Here is a 19056-nt window from a genome sequence, read left to right on the forward strand (position 1 = left end):
TCCACTGGGTCAGGGGCTGGCTGTAACTTCATTCTCCAGGCAGCCCAGACCTGGGGACTGTTAGGGCCTGGGGCCTCCTGGCCATGGCCCCCTGGTGCCCCCAGTTGTGGCTTCCTCCCAGCTGGGGCCGTCACTGCCATGGCCCCCCAGCAGGCTCCCCAGCCATGCGCCCTCAAGGACAGGGCTAGGTGCCAGCTGGAGCATGGGGTCAGTGAGGAAGGTCTCCAGAACTATCTCTTTGCAGTCAGTTTGGCCTCATAGTGCTTCAGCAGCTTGTCAAAGTCACTGTTCTGCTTGCAGTGGGCCAGGATCTGCAGGCTGTACTGGTGGCTGGAGACCAACTCCTGATAGAAATTGACCATGGGCAGCAGGATGGCCAACAGGTCTGCTCGGTGGGATGTCCCACAAGCCCTTGGTCACCCAGCCCCACCCACGGAGGTCAGGGCCAGGCTCAGACCTCCCACCCCGAGAGACCCTTGCCTTTGGGGATGACTCTGGCACCACTGCCCTATCCAGGGCCAGATAGGTGGCCTCAGGCAACAGGACAACATCAGAGTCACAGATCTTTATAGAGATGGGGCCCCGACTAGTCTGACTCCTGTGTATTGGAAGGTCGGAGGGGGCTGTTGTGGGTGCTGTGGTGTGCCTCGCCGTCTGAAGGGTCTGAAGGGCCACCCAGCTCTGGAGCTTTGGGGGGGTTGGCTGAGGTCTCTGTGGTAAGTGAATTGCAGCTCCACATCCCCCTTGGCCCTTTCCCCCCCATGAGGCCTCCCTCCCAGAGTGCCCCGCCAGTGACAGAAGTGACCCATCCGAGGTCATAAGGTGAGTCAGTAGCTGGCTTGGAACCACGTCTCCTGAGTCCCCCATTCCAGTGCTTCCCCCACATGACATGCCCTCCCGAGTCTCGTCCCCTCAGCTGCCTGTCCACTTATCCACGTGTCCCTGTCCTTCCATGCCTCCCAAGGTTCAGCAACTTGGGTCTGCTGCTAGCCTGCTCTGTCCCAACCTCTTGGAAACACAGTCCCCTGCCTTCCAGCCCCCGAAAGCCCAGCCAATCTCCCCAAACCTGCCCTTCAGTACTTGATTGGCAGGGATGCGTCCACTGAAACCTCTGCTTATAAACTCCATTGAAAAAGAGAAGCATGCCTCCTTTGCGATAAACTCTAAGTGGGAGCTTACACAGGGCATTCCACTACCCAAGGGACGGCACCTTCAACCACGTAACTACAGGAAGTGCAGACCTCGTCTTTCTAGGGCCGCTTCCCATTGTGACCTTGGGGAAAAGTGGGGCTCTCTGACTTAGGGAAAGTGAACAACAAAATGTCACACTCAGTGTGGGAGAGGCACAATGCAGGGGTCCTGCTGTGCAGCCCTCGGGGCCGTCAGGGCGGTTCACCCCGCTCAGAGAGCAGTGACGCAGGGTGGACGGAGTGGGAGCCTTGACCGTGCTTCTACCTTTTGTTTCAGTCATTCTACTTTTGGAAACCTGTCCCAAGGAGACGCTCTCTCATATGAACATTTCAGATGCAGAGATGAGTGTTTCTAGTAACAAAAATTTGCAACAACTTTAAGAGCCAAGGATGGGAGATGGCTGCATGGATGATGGCATGCTCACAGGTACTGGGGCATCATACAGCCATCAAAAAGCATACTTTCAGCATGAGAAAACAATTGTGCTACAATCTTAAGTAAAAAAAAAAAACACATTACGATTCAAATTCAATATTCATATGTGTGACATTATGTAAATAAAACGGGGAAAAATCCCAAGATCTGTGCATAGAAAAAATTTGAAGAAAACACAACAAAGTGTTTACAGTGGTTATCTTTGAGAAACAGAACTATGGTTGATACAGCTTTTAACATTTTCTGCTTCTCTAGATTGTCAGATTTTCTCAAATGGGTTCATATATATTATTTTTAAAAGGGAAATGTAGATAAGAAACTAAAAATATATCTCTTCCTCCTAGAAAAACAGCTTTTGCCAACTTATCTTTCCTTTCTGCTCCCTCTGAGGGATTCTGTGTTTTTAAGGGGCCACTGTTACACTCGGGGAGGATGGAAGTGCCGCCAGCCTGGAGGAGTGGGCCCTGGAGAGGGACTTCTCAGGTGGAGGCCGGAGCAGGAGGCCTGGGGACCTCTGCCAGGGCTGCCTGCTCATCCAGGCCCCAGTGGGCCAGCTGGAGATGCAGGCCTTCAGCCCTTGGTAGAGATCTGGTGCAAACACACGATGGCCTCACTGACAGAGGAGGCACAGGGTAAGCTCTGGCCACGGAGTTCCTGCCCCTCCAAGGGGCCCTCACCCCCAAGTCCAGCAGAGCTGAGGGGACCAGGGAGAGGGCAGGGGCTGCCACCACCGGTGAGACTCTAGCAGCAAACACCTTTCTCAAGGGACACCTTATGTGAAAACCCCATCAGCGGGATGGACTATGTAACTTGTGAGGCCCAGTGCAGAGAAAATATGCAGGACCCCTTCTTTAAAAAATGACAAAATTTCAAGATGGTGACAGCAGACCACTAAACCAAACACAGACTTTTGTAAACATGGGTCACACGCCCCAGAAGCTGGCAGAGGACGGGAGCTGCTCTCACTGCCAGCCCTCCTGGCACCCTCAGTGACCACCTGCTGGGGTAACCCTAAGGGATCTTAGAGGAACTCAGGGCTCTGGAGAATTCAGAGGAAATGCCACTGATGATGTGAAAAGAGCTAGGGCTTGAGACCCATGCAGAGCAGGCTCAAATCCTCCTTATGCTGCTTCTCAGCTGTGTGACCTCCAGCAAGATGCCTAACATCTCTAAACCTCAGGCCTTTCCCGTAAAATATGAAGGTGAAATGAGGTCACCCCTGTATGTAATGGGAAAATTTGAGGGCTTGGTGCAGAGAAGGTGCTTAGTAAATGCTAGCTCTCCACCACCCCCTTTTGGGGGAAAACTTAGGAAAGCAAAAACACCCAGATTCTCCCAAGCACCTGCCCTGTCACCACCTAAAGAGCCCTGGGGATCATGCCTCCTCACTGGCAGCTTAGCACCAGGCTGGGTAATGGGTGTCTAAGCACCCTCCAGCCACATTGCTGTGGCTCCCCTCCCAGCACCCTTTTCCCCGCCCATGCTACCCGGCCAGCCAGCTCCAGAACACAGCCCGAGTCTCCTCTCCTAGGATGAGCTGTAAGGATGCCAGAGAGACTTTTGCTACTTCCTGCAGCCCCCTCCCCTCCCAACTGTTCCTCCTCTGCCCCTGCTCAACACCCTCAGCTCCTACCACCCTGGAGACCTGGGAACCTCCCCAATGTGTCTGGGATTTGAGCTGAACGACAGAATGGAAGCCAAAGGGACTCTGTCATACACCCCATTTGTGGACAGGCAAACAGGCTCAGAGAGAAAGAGTGAAACCCCTGGGAGTCAGGGCAGCCCCAGCCTAGAAGCCTGTCCCCCTCTTCCTGCAGTGGTCTCTGTCTTTCTCTGCGACATCAGATGCCCCTCCCTGGTCCCTTTCTCCACGTGTGTTCTCTGCTCCATCTCTCTGTGATGACCCAGCACTTTGGCTGTTGGAGGTCCCTGGTGTTGTCCTCCTTGGGGAGCTGTCACAGGGGACTGTGCCCTCTCCCAGCAGTTTGTGCACTGAGGGCAAACCCCCACCCTGGGGTCTCACTGAGTACAATAAGAGCAGGGGGTGGAAGGTGCTGAGTGGGCGCAGGGACAACCCTGAGCTGTGTGGCAGACGTCCAAAGATAGTAGCTCAGGAAATCACAAACATGCCACAGAGCCAACTCGCCTCCCTTTTCAGGGCATGTGGCTTTGTCCCCTCAAGACCACTTGCTGAACTGCAGGATGAATGGGCTCTGACCATTGAGCCTATGGAGCACTTTGAGAGCAAAATGGGACAGTTACCCAATCTCCACTTTCGGGTTGCTAAAACTACCCCGGCCTGTGCTTGAAGAGCTGCTGAAAATATCTAATGGAGAAATATTCAGGGCTGATGCAGGCTTTTCTGTTTTTTCAATTCTCTGAGAACCTTGGCACATGAAATAATGGCTGTTCTTGGATCTGAACTCTAAAGAGCTAAGGGACTCACACACACACGCTTGTGGAAAGCTCAGAGACCCGTGGATGCCCAGTCAGCACCCTCACTGCCCTCATGTCAGCACCCTCATCCCAGTCTGCTCTCTTGGCCAGTTCTGGGATTTGCACGCGGTATTCTTTTCTCTTTAGGATGGCAGGGTGTGTGTGTGTGTGTGTGTAAATGTAGTCTGTATGTTAAACTGATGGAGCTCTTCTCAGAGACATCTACAGGACACCTACTCCCCAGGGACCAGAGCAAAAACCAGATGCAGTCAGGTCAGGCTCTCTGCTCCCTGCAAAAGCAGCACTGGCAGTCTGGGAGCCTAATTTAAGGATCGGGGCGGGTGGGCAAAGCTCTGGAAAGCTGTGAGCCTGCGGACCCTGCAGAAGCCTTGGGACACGGCCCACTCCTGCTACGAGCCAGTGTCAGGTTGGCGGGAGGAGCGCCAGCCCCACTGACCTCGCAGAGGCTGCCTTTCCCTTATCCTGCGGGTCCCTTCTGGGATGCATTTGCTTTGGATCTGGGTTGGCTTTGCTAACATCCAAGCCTGCTCAGTTGACCTTTGTCAACGATGGTCATGGAGAGTTGGGACTTTGGCTTATACCCCAACTCTCTGGCTACAGTCTAGCTCTGGCTGCCCAACCTGGCCCAATGCCTGGCATCTCAGCTGAGCCTTGCCCACTTGCCACCCCACAGTCTGGCCTTCTTGGCCCATCACAGTCGAACCCTCGTTTGCCACACCCCTTAGGTGCACTGCTCGTTGGCTCCTGCCCCACCCCACTCCCCTCTCTAGAGACAGTGTCTTTAATCCAGAATTCATTTAGTCAGTGCAGTCATTGACGGAGGAATTAGTCCATGGTTTTCTCTCTTTTGTTAGCAGTCAAGGTTTTGCTAAAGATCTCTGTACTTCTTTCTTTTTAAACAGCTGCCACACAACTCAGTTCTCTCTCCTTCATTCTCGATTCCCTCTGACCTGTTCCAAGCCTAAGAGATGCCCATCTCTGTCTCCCTTTGTGCCAATCCTGTCAGCATGTCCTGATGGAGTCTCTGTGGTGGGCACCATGCTGGGCACGGGTGAAACACAGCCAGAGGTGGATAAGTCAGATCCCTTCCCTGGAGGAGCTTCCAGCCTAAGAAGCGGGTCAGATACCCACAGAGGTAACTTATACTCCAACAAGGTGAGGCCAGACCAGAGGTGCACACCTCCTGCAGTGGGAGGGTCTCACCATGGAAGCCACAAGCGCTACCCAGAGGTTTAGCAGGACAAAAAAGGAGCCCAATTGGGCTGGCCTTGTGGTGTAGTGGTCAAGTGCACACGCTCTGCTGCTGGCGGCCTGGGGTTCTCATCCCGGGCCTGCACCCATGCACCGCTCGTCAGGCTATGCTGTGGTGGCATCCCATATAAAAGTGGAGGAAAATGGGCACAGATGTTAGCCCAGGGCCAGTCTTCCTCAGCATCAAGAGGAGGATTGGTGTGGATATTTGTTGAAGGCTGATCTTGCTCATACACACAAAAAGGAGCCCAACAGGTGTGTTATAGAATGGAAGGAATTGGAGCAGAGGGGATGGTGTGAACAAAGATGCAGAGTACGACAGGGTGTTGAGTGCAGGGCAGCAGGGGTGGGGATGGCAGGAGGAACATGGGAAACAGGACTCAAGGCACAGAGTGGGCCCTGCAGAGGGGCTGACTGGGGAGGGGTCAAGGCGGCCCTCTCCATGACAAAGTTGGTTTGCAAACCTGATTCCTCGGCTACAGTTTTACCTTAAACCCTGAATTAAGATCTCTGCAGTTTCTTGCAGAGTCAGGCTTCCAGGATTCTGAGTGCTTCCAAGCCAGGAAAATACCACGACCATCTCTAAACTCCTACCCTGCCTTCTAGGGTTGCTTGAGCAGTCCCAACTTACTTCCAATCATAAATGGGAGAAAAATAGCTATTAAAACAATGAAATGGTGCCAAACTGAAGATTCTAGAGGAGGGGAGGATTCTTCTCAGAGGAGGATGCTCCTTTTGTTTTAGATGGTCCTTGGAGCTTTGTGGTTACAAAAGATGAGGTCCAAGAGGCCTGTTAGGTGGGAAAGAAGAGACTGAGCAAAGCTGGATAGTTTTGCTTAATAAATTTTGTGCAGACTTTTGTTTATGTGTCATCTCCCATTACCTCTAGGAAGAGATGGCTATGGGTAGAGGCTCCAGGGCTGGAGAATATAGAGGGAGTAGAGACAGGGCCGATGTCCTCGAAGTGTGACCTGTGAACAGCCCGCTTAGAAGGGGCTAATACCTGGTTTAAAGCTTCGCTGTTGCTGCCCTGAAATTCTTAAGAGCACTGCACTTTCATTTTGCGCTGGGCCCAGCAAAGTATTTAGCTGGTCCTGAAAAAAGGTATAGAGAATCGTATATTGTTAAATGATTAACCACAAGCTCTCTCAAATAAAAACTCTGACTGGTAGCACCGGCCGATTTCCATGGTGTAAACATTCCTACCTTGGCCCATTTTAAGCTACCGAAGGGTGAATAACAAGCTTGCAAGATTCTTGAAAATTTCACAAGTGACTTGCAAGTTGGTATGAGCCAGCTCCAGCACATCACTGGACGGGGACGAGGGTCTTGGCAGATAGAGGGATTATGAACACCCCCACCACCAACAAAATGGCAGTTGGGAGCGTGTGGAGAGAGGCCAGCGTGAGGAGAGGAGGTCAGCAAGAAATCCCTGTAGCAGGAAAGGCTGAGTGACAGGAGGGCAGGTATGTCTTCTATTCACATTTAAGCTGTTTTCTGTTTCAGTACTGGAAAACCCCTTGACTGTATCTAAACCATTCAGAAAGTCTGGTCCATACTTGGCTGGTGTCAGGGGCTTGGGGACTGAAGGAGGAGCCAGTTGGGTGTCATTAGGGCTTTCCTGGATACTCTGGTTCTCCTCCTGGTACAAGGCAGCACTGTACAGCCCAGGACCCTGAAGTCCGGGTGTGGTCATGTGACTCACTTTGTCCAGTGAAACATGAGCAGAGCTGTCAGGCATGATTTGTCATGATCCTTCCCCTGCCATGGGACTGGTGAATTTCCTGATGGTGGAGCCCCATCAGACTGAGTCCCTGTCTCTGAGTGAGAATGTTGTGGAGCAGAACACACAATGGACACACAATGTGAGAGAGAAAGCAATCTTTGTTGTTTATGCCACTGAGATTCGGAGGCTGTTTGTAATTGCAGCAGAATCTAGCTCCACCTGATGGGCACGTGGAGTGACCACACAGGGGCAAGGAGCAGTCAAGACTGAGTGAAGACAGCCACTGTGAGAAATGATATTAGAAGTCAGGAGAGCAGAATTGGAAACCAGACATGGCTAGGAAAATGGAAGACCCTGAAAATCCTCAGGAATATGTGGGATGGGGTTTGAGGAAGTTTTCTGGCTATCAGGTGGACCATGAGAGCTTGACGCCATCCAGGTGACACAGTGGTTCCTGAACATGCACCTTTTAGATGGCCTATCTCCCCAGCAAGGAAGGAATCAGTTGTGGGGCAGGTACAGGTCAAGGATCTAAAGCCAGGAGACCCAAGGTTAAGCCTGGATTCCAGCGCTGGAAGTGACCTTGGAGTGACCTTGGATAAGTCCTTTCCTCTTCTGTGGACCTCTCAGTTCTCAGATCCCTCCCAGCTCTGACATTCTATGACCCTCTGTCTTTGTCATGGGCGTCACTCATCACTTACTTGTCTCCTTGGCACCTCCTGCCTACCTGATGGCCTACTTCCTGGGAAATGTGCTCTGTTTCACCTTCCTGGAGCCCCTCCAGAGCACACAGCTGCCCTCTGCCCTGCAGGATGTTTATGTGTGTGTGTGTGCGTGTGTGTGTGTGTGTGTTAGAGAGAGAGAGAAAGAGAGAGACTATAGCCAGAAAGCTTTACCAAGCTGATCTTTTAAAGTCTTGTTTAAAGAAATCGTTTGCCCTGGAGAGTAATGTACTCAGTTGGAAACATTGTTCCAAATTCCCACCAAAAAGGCCTCTGCTGCCACACTGACACACACACACACACACACACACACACACACACACACACACACACACTTTCACTCAAAACTGACCAGTTTGGTGCTCTCCAGCACCAGAGAGGGCCCTGCCCTTTGCACCCACCCCTTCTCTGGCCTATCAACCCCCGAAACCTTTCAAGGTCATATGCGACATGAACGCGCACCCTCTTTGGCCATAAAGTGACTCATTTTCTACCTGAGTTCACACCGAAAGCTCTATTATGGTGCCAGTCACTTTACCACAATCAGACCTTAAGTGTAGAAACTTCCATCTCTTACTGCCTACCACAGAGCCTGATGTCCATTCATTCATCAAGCCCCTACAGAGTACCTACTATGTGCGAGGCAGAAGGGACACAGTGATAAAGGACACTCCTGCCTTCAAGGAGGTCCCACCAGGCTGGATGGGGGACAGACACCCAAGGACCTGGCTCTGACGTGGCATGCTGAGGGTGGGAAAGCCGAGGGAGCAGGGGACGTGGAGCACATTCTGTGATAAGAGTCCCCAGGAGGAGGCATTCGAGCTTGGTAGGATTCCACCAGGCAAGAAAGTGTGGGGGTGGCAGGAGCACTCCAAACAGAAGCCCCAGCATGTGCCAAGGCCAAGAGGTGCACAGCTCATGACCAGGGACACTGGCTGGAGCCCAAAGTGATGCGGAAAGAGGAGCCTGGGGAAGAGGATGAGGCAGTGGTCAGCTGATCTTAGGCAGTTAGTGAACGAGTGATTGAGTGAATGAATGACACCCTTGATCATGAAGCCACTAATCTGGTGCTGGTCCCTAGACCTATTCCCTGGTCCCTAACAAGGACTCAACTTGGCTTCAGGGATATGTGTAGGGCTAGGATAGATCTCAGAATGAACCAGATGGTTTAGACATGGGACAAGCCCTCATCCCAGGAGCCATGTGAGAAGAGGCTACGAGTGGCAAGACTGGCAAGTAGACACTCAGACCTGGGTTCTAGTCCTGGCTCTGCAACCTCCCAGCTGTGTGAGCTTGGGCAGGTGACTTGAGTTCTCTGAACCTGCTTCATCTTTTGATCCTATGAAGATGGCTATGGGGACTGACTAAGGAAGCTTGTCTGACAGTGCCTGGTGCAGGGTAGAGGAGGTGTGTGGAATCTTAAACTTTTGTTCAAGCTCAAGTTCCAAGCTGATGTGACCATTAGTTCAGAGCTTGGCAGCGGTACCATAAGGTGGAATTGGAAACTTTGGATCTTTGAACATTCCAGGCAGAGCTAGCTTCAAGGGCGTGTGATGGGGTCCTATGCTCAGAAGGCCCCATGCTTGGGGCTTCAAGTTCTGCAGTTGCCACCCTGAAGTTCTTAATCATTTCTCTTTGGATTTGTTTTCACGAGTAAAATCTGATGGAACAATGGAGCACTCCCCAGGGGCGTGGAGCCTCAGCCCTCATGTGTTACTGCCTCCTGCTGCCTCCCTGGGATGGTTTCTCAGCTGCTCGCTCCCCAAACCCCAGAACCATGACCTCGTCTACCCTCTGTCTGGGAGGAAATGGGTTGAGTCAGCCAGGAAGACACACCTCCCACTGTGAGTCACCCTCCACCCTCTGCAGGGGCCTCGGGGTAAGTGCAGAAAGGGTGAGTGCAGTGCACACCCGATGGTGTCTCAGGGCAGAGTGAGAAGACAGTGTCTGGCACTAGGTGGGTGACTCAGCACGGGCATCTTACCCACCCCTCATCTAGGTACCAATTGTATCATGGCACAGAGGTTAGAGGAGGTTGGAGGTTGAAATTGGGGGGTCGCCTGTCTGCCATGGGTGGGTTGGTGGGCTGTGAGAAGGAGAGGTCGACTTCCCCGACTCTACCCAGGGCCTTGCATTTTTCCCTTGCATCAGGCCCTACAAATCATGCATCCGACCCTCGTTAGAATCTATGTTTCCATTTTCCCATCCTCAGCTCAGAGTCCACGGTCCTCGTGTGATGTGGCCAAATGGCTCTGAGCATCTGGTGAGCATGGTGAGATGAGGGGGGAGAGGCAATCACATCATTCAGTGCTGGGGTAGACAGCTGGTGAGGGGCGTCTAAGGGACAGAGAGCCAGCGCCTCCCAAGCTTTAATGTAAATGGCAATCGACTGGGATGTTGTGAAAGTGCAGATTCTGATTCTGGAAGTCTGGGCAGGGCCTGAGATTCTGCATTTCCAACATGCTCTTGCTTCATGGACCACAGTTTGAGTAGTGAATTTCTACAAGGCTTAACCTAGGAGCAGCGTGGCCTCCAGACTCATGCGCGGTAAGCCCCTGTAGGAGCTCTTACAACAGGCAGAAGGAACGAATGCTTGGAACTGAGCCAGGATCCCACACTATGACGACCTACCCGGGACTCTGTGTCCCTGGACTCCAGCTGATAATGTGGGAATGCTTAGTCAATGTGGTCATCAGAAAAGTAACTAAAAACTCGCCCATAAATAACCTCACTCAATCCTCACAACCTGGCCAGGCAAGTATAAAAAGGCTGTTGTATAGATGAAGGAATGGAGGCACAGAGGATGGGGGGATGTACTCCAGGTTACAACTGTCAAGTGGCAGAGGTAGGATCTGAACTCAGATCTAACTAAAGCCCTTCCCACTCTGCCAGCATCACTAAATTTAAGTTTCGAGGCTGGCATAGCTGTGACTGGAAGCTGCTCCCCCTGCTCGTCATGTGCCCCCTGGTCCTGCAGGAGCCTGGAGTGTGAGGTGTTGGGCCTGTGCCCTGTGTCCCCTGGCCAGCCTCCTCTGCACCCCTAGCCAGCAGTCACCTCTGCCTTCAGCCGCTCGATATTGATCTCCCCATCCTCGATCTGCTGCCGTAGCTGCTTGGCCACTGTCTTCTCGCCTCCACGATCTGCAGCAGGTGCAGGTACTCCTGCATCAGCGCTTCATGCTCCCTGGCCAGGGTCTGGTAGCTGTGGACAGTCAGACGTGGTAAGACACTGTCTTCTTGTCCCCCAGAGATCCAAGCAAAAGTGGGGCTCCCCCACTGACTGCTATTAGAAGATCCTGACTCCCAGACATGGTGCACAGGGCCTTGACCTGGCTGCTGTGTTGTTACCGACTGCTCTGGCCCCTTCTCCAACTCCTCTCTCACACTCTGACCTCTGGTCCCTCTAACTGATCCTGTTCTCTCTCCTCCCCCTCCAATCCACCCCCAGGCCTTTGTACAGGCTCACTCTCTTGTTAAGGGTAATGCATCTGGTAACTTTAAGTTAAAGTCAACTCTCAAATGGAAGAACAAAGCCCAGAGGACAGCACATCTGTTTACAACACGGTTCACTGAGTATTTTGAGCCCACTGTTGAGACCTACTACTCAGAGAAAGAGATTCCTTTCAAAATATGACTGCTCACTGGCAAGTGCTGTGATTCCCATGGAGAGACTGATGCTGGTGTGTGCCCCCCTCCACACACACACAGAAGTTAGGAAAAGTCTTATGACTCGCATAATAGAGGTCTCTGAGGAGAGCAGGGCCAGAATCACATGCAGCTCTGAAATGGCTTGAGGGAGCAAAGAAAGGAGCCTGGCCTGGGTTTTTATTGTGGTTTGGGGTTTTAAACAAAAAATCTTCAATGAAATTTGTCAAAGATGGTAACGCATATTTTATTCAGAACCACTGTGATACGCAGAGACCCCTGTGATGTGATTCACAGCGGGGGAGAAATGAGGTTGGGCTTGACTCTAAATGCAGCATGGGCAAGTGGGTTTTCACAGCCAGGCAGCATGGTGGGGGTCAGGGGATGGAAAATTACTAAGAGAAAGTCAAGTGTTGGGGTTTCTGGCTAACCTGACCTAATAGGATTCTTACCAGAGACAGGCCAGAGTGATCAGACACCACCTGAGGGATGGTGGAGGAGGAGGAGGAGCCTGAGCAGATCTCAAGTGTGATCAGACATTCGTGTGTGGGTTCTGGTTAAACTGACTTTGCAAGGTTGTTGCTAAAACTGGATTTTACAAGGAAGTGCACAGACAGGCATACAAGAAGGTTCAGGGGCCTGACTAAAGTTTGGTCAAAGCAAAAAATCTTTGCCAGGGCTGAGACCAGGGCAAGACTTCTGCACACAGACAGGGATTGTGTGGTTGGATCCAAAGCCAATGTCAGAGAACAGAGCCTCCGGACTTGTTCCTCAGCTTGTCCAGGTGTGGACACGAGAGGAAGAGGGAGAGGAGAGGCGTAAGTTGTCAGCATACATCAAAAAGTGCGGAGTCTGACCGCTCATTACAAGGACAAACATGCGTACAAAAATATGCATTCACAATGGCTTGTTTTTATAGAAAGAAACACCAACAGGAAGCTCAAGAATGATCAGAACTGTGCACTGGGGGTGGCTGGAGGGGACCCAGAAGTGTTGGCAGTGACTCTTCTGAGGTTAGACTTTTCTATCTTACAGATTTATCTAATATAAATAGAGAAATTTACACATACCATGTTTTCCCATTTCATAGCTTTTCTTTAATTTAAACTTCTGTACATAGGAAACCATTCTAAGATTTAATTCCTTTAGCACACTAACGGTTACAAAAGAGTAACCATACGAAATGACATTTTCATATCTCTCGCTAAGTAAAAGGACAAGCTGCATCCTAGTTTGTCCTCCACTGCATCTCACACAGGCAGGATTTTCAAGAGTCAGTGGCACATTATAATGCAAGAGGGGTTTGGGATTAGCTCCTTAAACATAGTGGGATTAGTTTGATTAATTTTCTTCACATCAATTAAAATAGAAATTCCATTGTTTTAGCTTTTTAAATCTCAATGTTCTCTAGGGACAAGCACATGCAAACACTGATGTAAAAATGAAAATGCACCTGAAAACTTCAACACATTCATTTCACATCTTGAGATTCTTTTGCCTAAAAACAAAAACTGTATTTAGTTCTACAATTTTCTTGCCTTACTGACATTATATCTCTCCATCAATTCACATTTTTAATCCCAAGAAACTCAAAATGTTATTTCTCATACAGGAAATAAAATTACAAAGAGCTAAGGGAAACCAGAAATATAGGGCTGCACTGCTCAATCGATACAGGAATCCAAAGCAAAGAAACACAAATATTGGGATCAGCACAGATAAGCTGCCTGCTTCCCACAGGACAGAAGGAAAGCAATATGCAGAAAGTTAAACACATTCTAAACTCTCCTGGTAGAGACAGAAGCCCTGGAGTGGGTCAGTCCCTGGTGCAGAAGGGTGGCGATACCTGAACAGCCACAGGAATGGACTCTGGGAGCTCATACACCCTCCCCTGCCTGGGAAGGAAAAGAAGGGCTCCCTCTCTCAGTTTCCACTCTCACAAGTGAGGAGACTCTCGACAGGATGCAGTTTAATGTTGTAACTCAAATGAACCCTAAATTCATAAACTCTAATCCAGACACAGAACTCCTGACATTCACAGACTTTCTCAATGTGAACAAATTACACTCTGCGGGGCCCCTACACTGTGGGTGCAAAACTCCACCCTACGTGTAGACACAGGCTCAAGGGAAGCAAAGGGACAACCTCAGGAAGGGCAGCAACTCCCTCCCCCTGTGCAGGTGCCTTCCCAGCTTTCCAGGGCTCTGTAGCTTCTCTCAGCAGAAAGCCTCCTTCTGCAGTGAGTATGAGCAGGGAGGACACCCAGGAAGAACGTGTGGGCCTCAAGTACTTCTCTGTGCAGGCTCAAGGGGGGCTTATCTTAGAGACCCTGACCCCAGGCCTCTTCTCCCAGTCACGTTGCTTTGGACCACAGTGACCTTGTAAATGGCAAACCCAGTGTTTGAAGAATCCAGCAAATTCACACAAACCTACACTTTAATGGAAAGGAGAGAAGAAAGTTGTAAAGCATTTTTCTAGTTCAACAAGAAAAGCCACATGTATTTATTACTTTCAGAAAATAATGTTAATTAACTATTTCCATGGAAAGACATTGTTTTATAAACAATTAATCATATTACAACTTGCTGTGCAATTGTAAGCCCTGGAATTCCATTTGAAAATACTGCATCACAAGGAAAAGAACAGAACTAACAATATGACTACACACGCTCAGGGGAGGCAGAAAGGGAAACAAGAATTTTTAACACATACAATGTAATACTAGAATCTTTTTTTTTCTGAAATTTACCTATTTCTTGCGTCTTTGGAAATATTTTATACTGCTTTTCAAGCCCACTGATTACATAAACTTTAACTTTTGAAAACCTGAGGCTCCACTAAGTGAGTAAATCTTTTCAAGGTGACAAACCCAGGGAGGGGCAGTGCAAACAGGCCAGAACACCCAAGAAAGTTGGCACAGAGGAACCTCCACTCCAAGGCCTTCCCATAGGATGTCTGTGCCAGGAGGGAGCCTGGGAGGGGCACAGGGAGTTCATACGACAGATTCCAGGTGGCCATTCTCTGCTCTCCTCTCGTGGAAAAAGCCACAGACAAACTATAAATCTCACAGTCAACTCAGCCAAAACCAAACTCCCACAGCTCCCCACCAAGCAGGACCTCTCCAAGTCTCCCCAGCTAAGTTTCTTGACTCAGGCCATAAACTCAGCACCGACTTCAAGTCCTCCCTCCCCAGCCCCACCCCTCCCCATCTGTACACAGTCCTACTGTCTCGATCTCCAAACACACCCAGAATTCAACCTCCTCTCCCCACCCTGACCTACATCTCCAAGGCCTCTTGCCTGGCTTATTGCAACAGCACCCTAACTGGTCTCCTTGCCTCTGCCCCGGCCCCTCTGTGGTATGTTCTCAACAGAGCAGCCAGATCAAGTCTGCTAAACCTATGTCCAGCCATGTTACTCCTGCTCTCAAAACCTTCCAAAGGGTCACCATCTCATTCAGAATAAATCAATGCCCGAGTCCTCGTTATGACCAACAAGGGCCAACGATTGGGCCAAAATCACAACTCTGCTTTCAGCTCCTGCTGCCGTCACCGGCTGTGCCCTGGCCACACTGGCCTCCTTGCTGCTCCCAGAGCAGGCCACTTGCTCTTCCTCCTGCACTGCTTTTGGAGCTTGTTCAAAATCTACCTCTGCGGTGAGACCTTTCCTGGCCCTCCTGGCTACAACTCCACCCCCCTCCAGCCTGGCACACATCACTCTCCCACATGAGCCACACCATTGGTGTCACATCTAGAACGTCACCCAGGGCATGCTTTTTGTGTTTTGCTCACTTCTCTGGCACCAGTGTCTAGGACAATGCATGAACCAAACCTTGCGCTCAATAAGAAATGTAGCTTAATGAATGGATAACTATAAAAACTACCAGGAACTGCCTAACTCTTGGGCAAGGGAGGCCGAATCTGTAAGAACACCAGGGGCCAGGAGAGGCTGATCCATTAATCAGCCCTAAAAGGACGCACAGCATCATGTTAGAAAGAAAACTCCCCACCCCATCCTACAAATACTGTACATGTTCTTATCAGCATCAACAGAGGCCTTCAAACACAAACACCTTTTCTACTTTGAAGCAGCCTTCCGTGTCTCATTACCACTCATCGCATGTCTTTTCCTGACTTTACCATGATGACTTTCATATCTAAGGTAATATGACTGATATTAAACTGTGTTTTCTACCTTAACCAAGTCTCTCCTGGGAATGGTCGTAGGTATGTAAGCGGTAATAACCTGAGAACAGATGGAGAAGTAAATAATTCTATTCCTTCCCCCACCGTGTGCCCCCAGCAAACAGTGCATCACTGTCTTGATTCTTTATCTTTTTTAAACAAAAGTCACCAGAAATACATCTGCTGAACATGCTCCTTTGGAAGTCAGCCACCTCACGTTTAAGTGGCCAGATGCCACAAACCATTGAAATATTGCCTACTAGTCTACTGTACCGTTCCCAAACTGAGATTTCAGTAAATTTACGTTGCAGCTGCCAGGAAAAGAAAAAGGAATTAAAAACAATGCCACCCTGCCGCCTGGTCAGCCTGCTTCGAGGTTCAGCCTGAGGCAGGCGGCACTCTGTGCTCAGGCCCTCCGGGCCGGTCCAGCAGGTGAGTCAGCACCGGGCACTGTGTGGCCTTGGTCTGTGCCGCCATCTCTGCTCTGGGTGCCTCGGGCCACTACGGCCTCCCCATGGCCACCAGCACCCACCTTATGGCCTCCACCACCCTCTCAGTCCCACCCCATGACCACCGTGCTCTCCATTGATTTGGGCTGAGGCCTACAATGTCGGGAAACAGGGTATTCTGGAAACGCTCTTCCTTAGGTCACTATCTTCTGGCATTTGCTGTGACTTTTCTGCTCTTTTGATGGCAGTGAGCCTGCCTTGATCTCTGTGATCAGGAATGTGGCTGAGCAAAAGCCGCTTGTACCTCCGGGATGGACGCACCTCCCAGATGCTCTTGCTAGACGGGTCCTGGCAGTGCAGGGAAAGGTGGCTCTGCACTGGAGGTGAGTCCTGGAGAGGCATCTGACAGTGGACTCTGCATTTGACAGCATCCTGGGTGGTGGAGGGCGTGGCCCACTCCTCACCCGGGCGTTTACCCTGGGGACTCGGGGAAGGGGCTCTCTCTTCACTTCTTCCTTGGGCTCCGACAGCATGGTGAGGAGTTTGCCTGTCCCCTGGCTTGGCTCCCTTCATGAGGGCTTCTGGAATTCAGCCAGTTCAGTGAGTCCTTTCCTGCGCACTCCGCACTGGAGGTCCCAAAACAGTGCACTGAACACATTTTACTTTGAAAATCTCCTGGCAGATCCTTTTGTTTTGCATTGCAGGTTCTTGTTGTATTTTGAAAGAGCTGAATGCCACTTGTCTGTAGAATTATTGAAGGTTTACAGTGGTTTGTTCTAAGTCGGAAGTTGTTACAATCTATCCAAAGAACTAGTAATGTGAGCTTGTTTCAGAGGTCAGCCACCCTGCTTTCTTGACAGTTCCTTCAGAGCCTGTGTCCCATAAGTTTTGTTACTCTTTTTGAGAATGAGGCAAAGCACTGCAGTGAAGGTTGCTCTTGGCATGTGTCATTGTTTAACGTGGTCTGGGGGCAAAGGAGGTGGTGGTCCTTTGGTAACTAGTCACAAAGCATTGAGAAAGGTTAGAAGGTCATGTTGCTTGGAACTCCCTGAGGACCTAGTATCCACCTGGTCTGGTCCACAGCGGACTCAGGGGGGCTAGATGACCTCAGGTGGAGCAGAAAGCCCTTGAGAGAGACCCCCCAAACCCCCATGTGCAGAGTTTGGTCTAAATAGAGAATTTACCTTAATGAGGAGAAGAGATGATGAAGTGTCTTGGTCAGTATCTTGCAGGGGCTTGTTGCTTTGTACAGAGAACAGCTTTCCTCCTGGTAAGGGGAGGACAGGAGGAACACGCAACCACAACCCTTGGGGCTGACCTTCTCCTGGTGGCAGTCCTGCATACCTCAGCTACTTGAGCAGAGCTGGGGCCAGACGCCCCGCTGAGTGCCTGGGAGGCTCTGCTGTCCGACACCTGGCCTGGCTTTGAAATAGGGGGACCAACCCTCGCCATTTTAGCACTGCGTCCCATGGACAGCAGGAGGGTTGGGTAGCCATGAGCTTCTAGGAACTATTTCTGAGGCTTCCTGAAGCCTTTCCTGTTGTCTTGATGCCATCCTGTGCTATCTGCCCGAGCGTCTGTGTCCCTACAGGGCACTTACCACAGCCTGGGAGGAGGTATTCACCTTTCTTCCTCCTGTGCCTTAGATGGTCAGTTTCTTAAGGTAGACAGTGGGTCTTTCATCTTTCTATTCCAGTAATAACTTGCAAGCAGAAGGTGCTTCTTAAATCTTTACTAAAGGTTTAAATGGGTAAATTGGCTACAGGTGTCGGTGTTCCCCAAAACACTTGTTTTGTTTCTATACTTGATTATTTTAGGGGTAGACATTTAATCCTTTCTTTCTAGTTACTTTTTCATTTATCCTTGCAGGCTCCACATAAAGTGCTCAATGTCTGGTTCAGTGGTTAAAAGCTGTTCACAGGGATGACTGAACCCCACTAAACATTCTTTCGTCTGTAGTGAACGTTTCACCAAAAAAAGCTCTTGGAAAGGCTGGATGGTCAGTATTACATGCTCAAGCCATGGCCGTGCCCTCCATCTTCCACCTGATTGAGAAGGGGGGGCTGAAGTCCGTGGCTGCCCCAGGAGAAAGGACACCAGGAAGGCCACCGGGGACCTAAGGAACATGCGAGTGAAGCAGATGGGAAAGGAGCTGCAGGTTCATCATTGTCCTTGAGGGAAAACCTGAGGGCCTAGCAGGGCTCCCTCAAGTTGAAGCGAGCCACTGTGCAGGGTGAACCTGCACCCAGGGCTACCCAGGAAGCCGCCAGTCAGGAGCAGGTGCAGAGTCTCTGGAAGGAACTCCAGGATACAGTGTGGCCTCCACAGCATCAGGCAGCCAGGGAGATGCAAACATGTCTGCTATGGATGCTGACAATGAGACCCCCCTCCTCCCTGCCAGGGTCTCTTAGGTAAGAGTGGCATTTCCGTGGATGACTTTATCCCTCAGGATCTGGGGTGTGCAGATTTATTGGCTGGCAACTTTCTTACACTTTCTTCTCAGAGCACACTCGAGAAAGGTCATCTGTCCCCCACGAGGCTGTTGACCGAAAGAGGTTGAAGAGAGATATGGAGCCCAGCTGCAGAGGGACCAGCCTTGTGCCTGACTAGGGCTTGGCCCAGAACCCTCAAGTTCATCATTCACAATGATGCCTCAGAAAGCCTCCCAGAGCCCCTCCACCCTCCAACAGATGTCACCTTAAAGCCAGACACAGAAGCTGTGCAGAGCAAGCACAGCAACACCGGCCCCACGTCTCTCAGAAAGGTCATCCTGTCAGCACTGGGGGCCCAAGAACTACTCAACTCGCTGCACTCCTACTGCTTCTGCTCCCAGGGGAACAGGAGCACGGGTGCCACCTGTGGGAGCAGGTGGAGAAGAATGGCGAGCTGAAGAGGGGCAGCTGCCGACAGCCAGGTGCACACGCTGCAGGAGGAGCTGGACGAGCTGAAGGGAGGGGGCTCCCTGCCTTAGCAGCCTGGTGCCCCCCGCCGAGGTCA

General features: G+C 50.8%; 1 long non-coding RNA gene across 1 annotated transcript in view; it reads left to right on the forward strand.

Moving 5' to 3' along the window:
* The window catches only part of LOC131395258 (uncharacterized), a 172265-nt gene extending 153688 nt beyond the window's left edge, over window positions 1-18577 (forward strand). Inside the window, exons 3-4 of the long non-coding RNA XR_009216326.1 lie at window positions 18117-18470; window positions 18563-18577. This is a non-coding gene — a long non-coding RNA (uncharacterized LOC131395258). The remainder of the gene's footprint in view (window positions 1-18116; window positions 18471-18562) is intronic.
* The last annotated feature ends 479 nt before the right edge of the window (window positions 18578-19056 follow it).

The sequence above is a fragment of the Diceros bicornis genome, chromosome 31 (genome assembly GCF_020826845.1).
Source record: "Diceros bicornis minor isolate mBicDic1 chromosome 31, mDicBic1.mat.cur, whole genome shotgun sequence".
NCBI classification, from domain to species: Eukaryota; Metazoa; Chordata; class Mammalia; order Perissodactyla; family Rhinocerotidae; genus Diceros; species Diceros bicornis.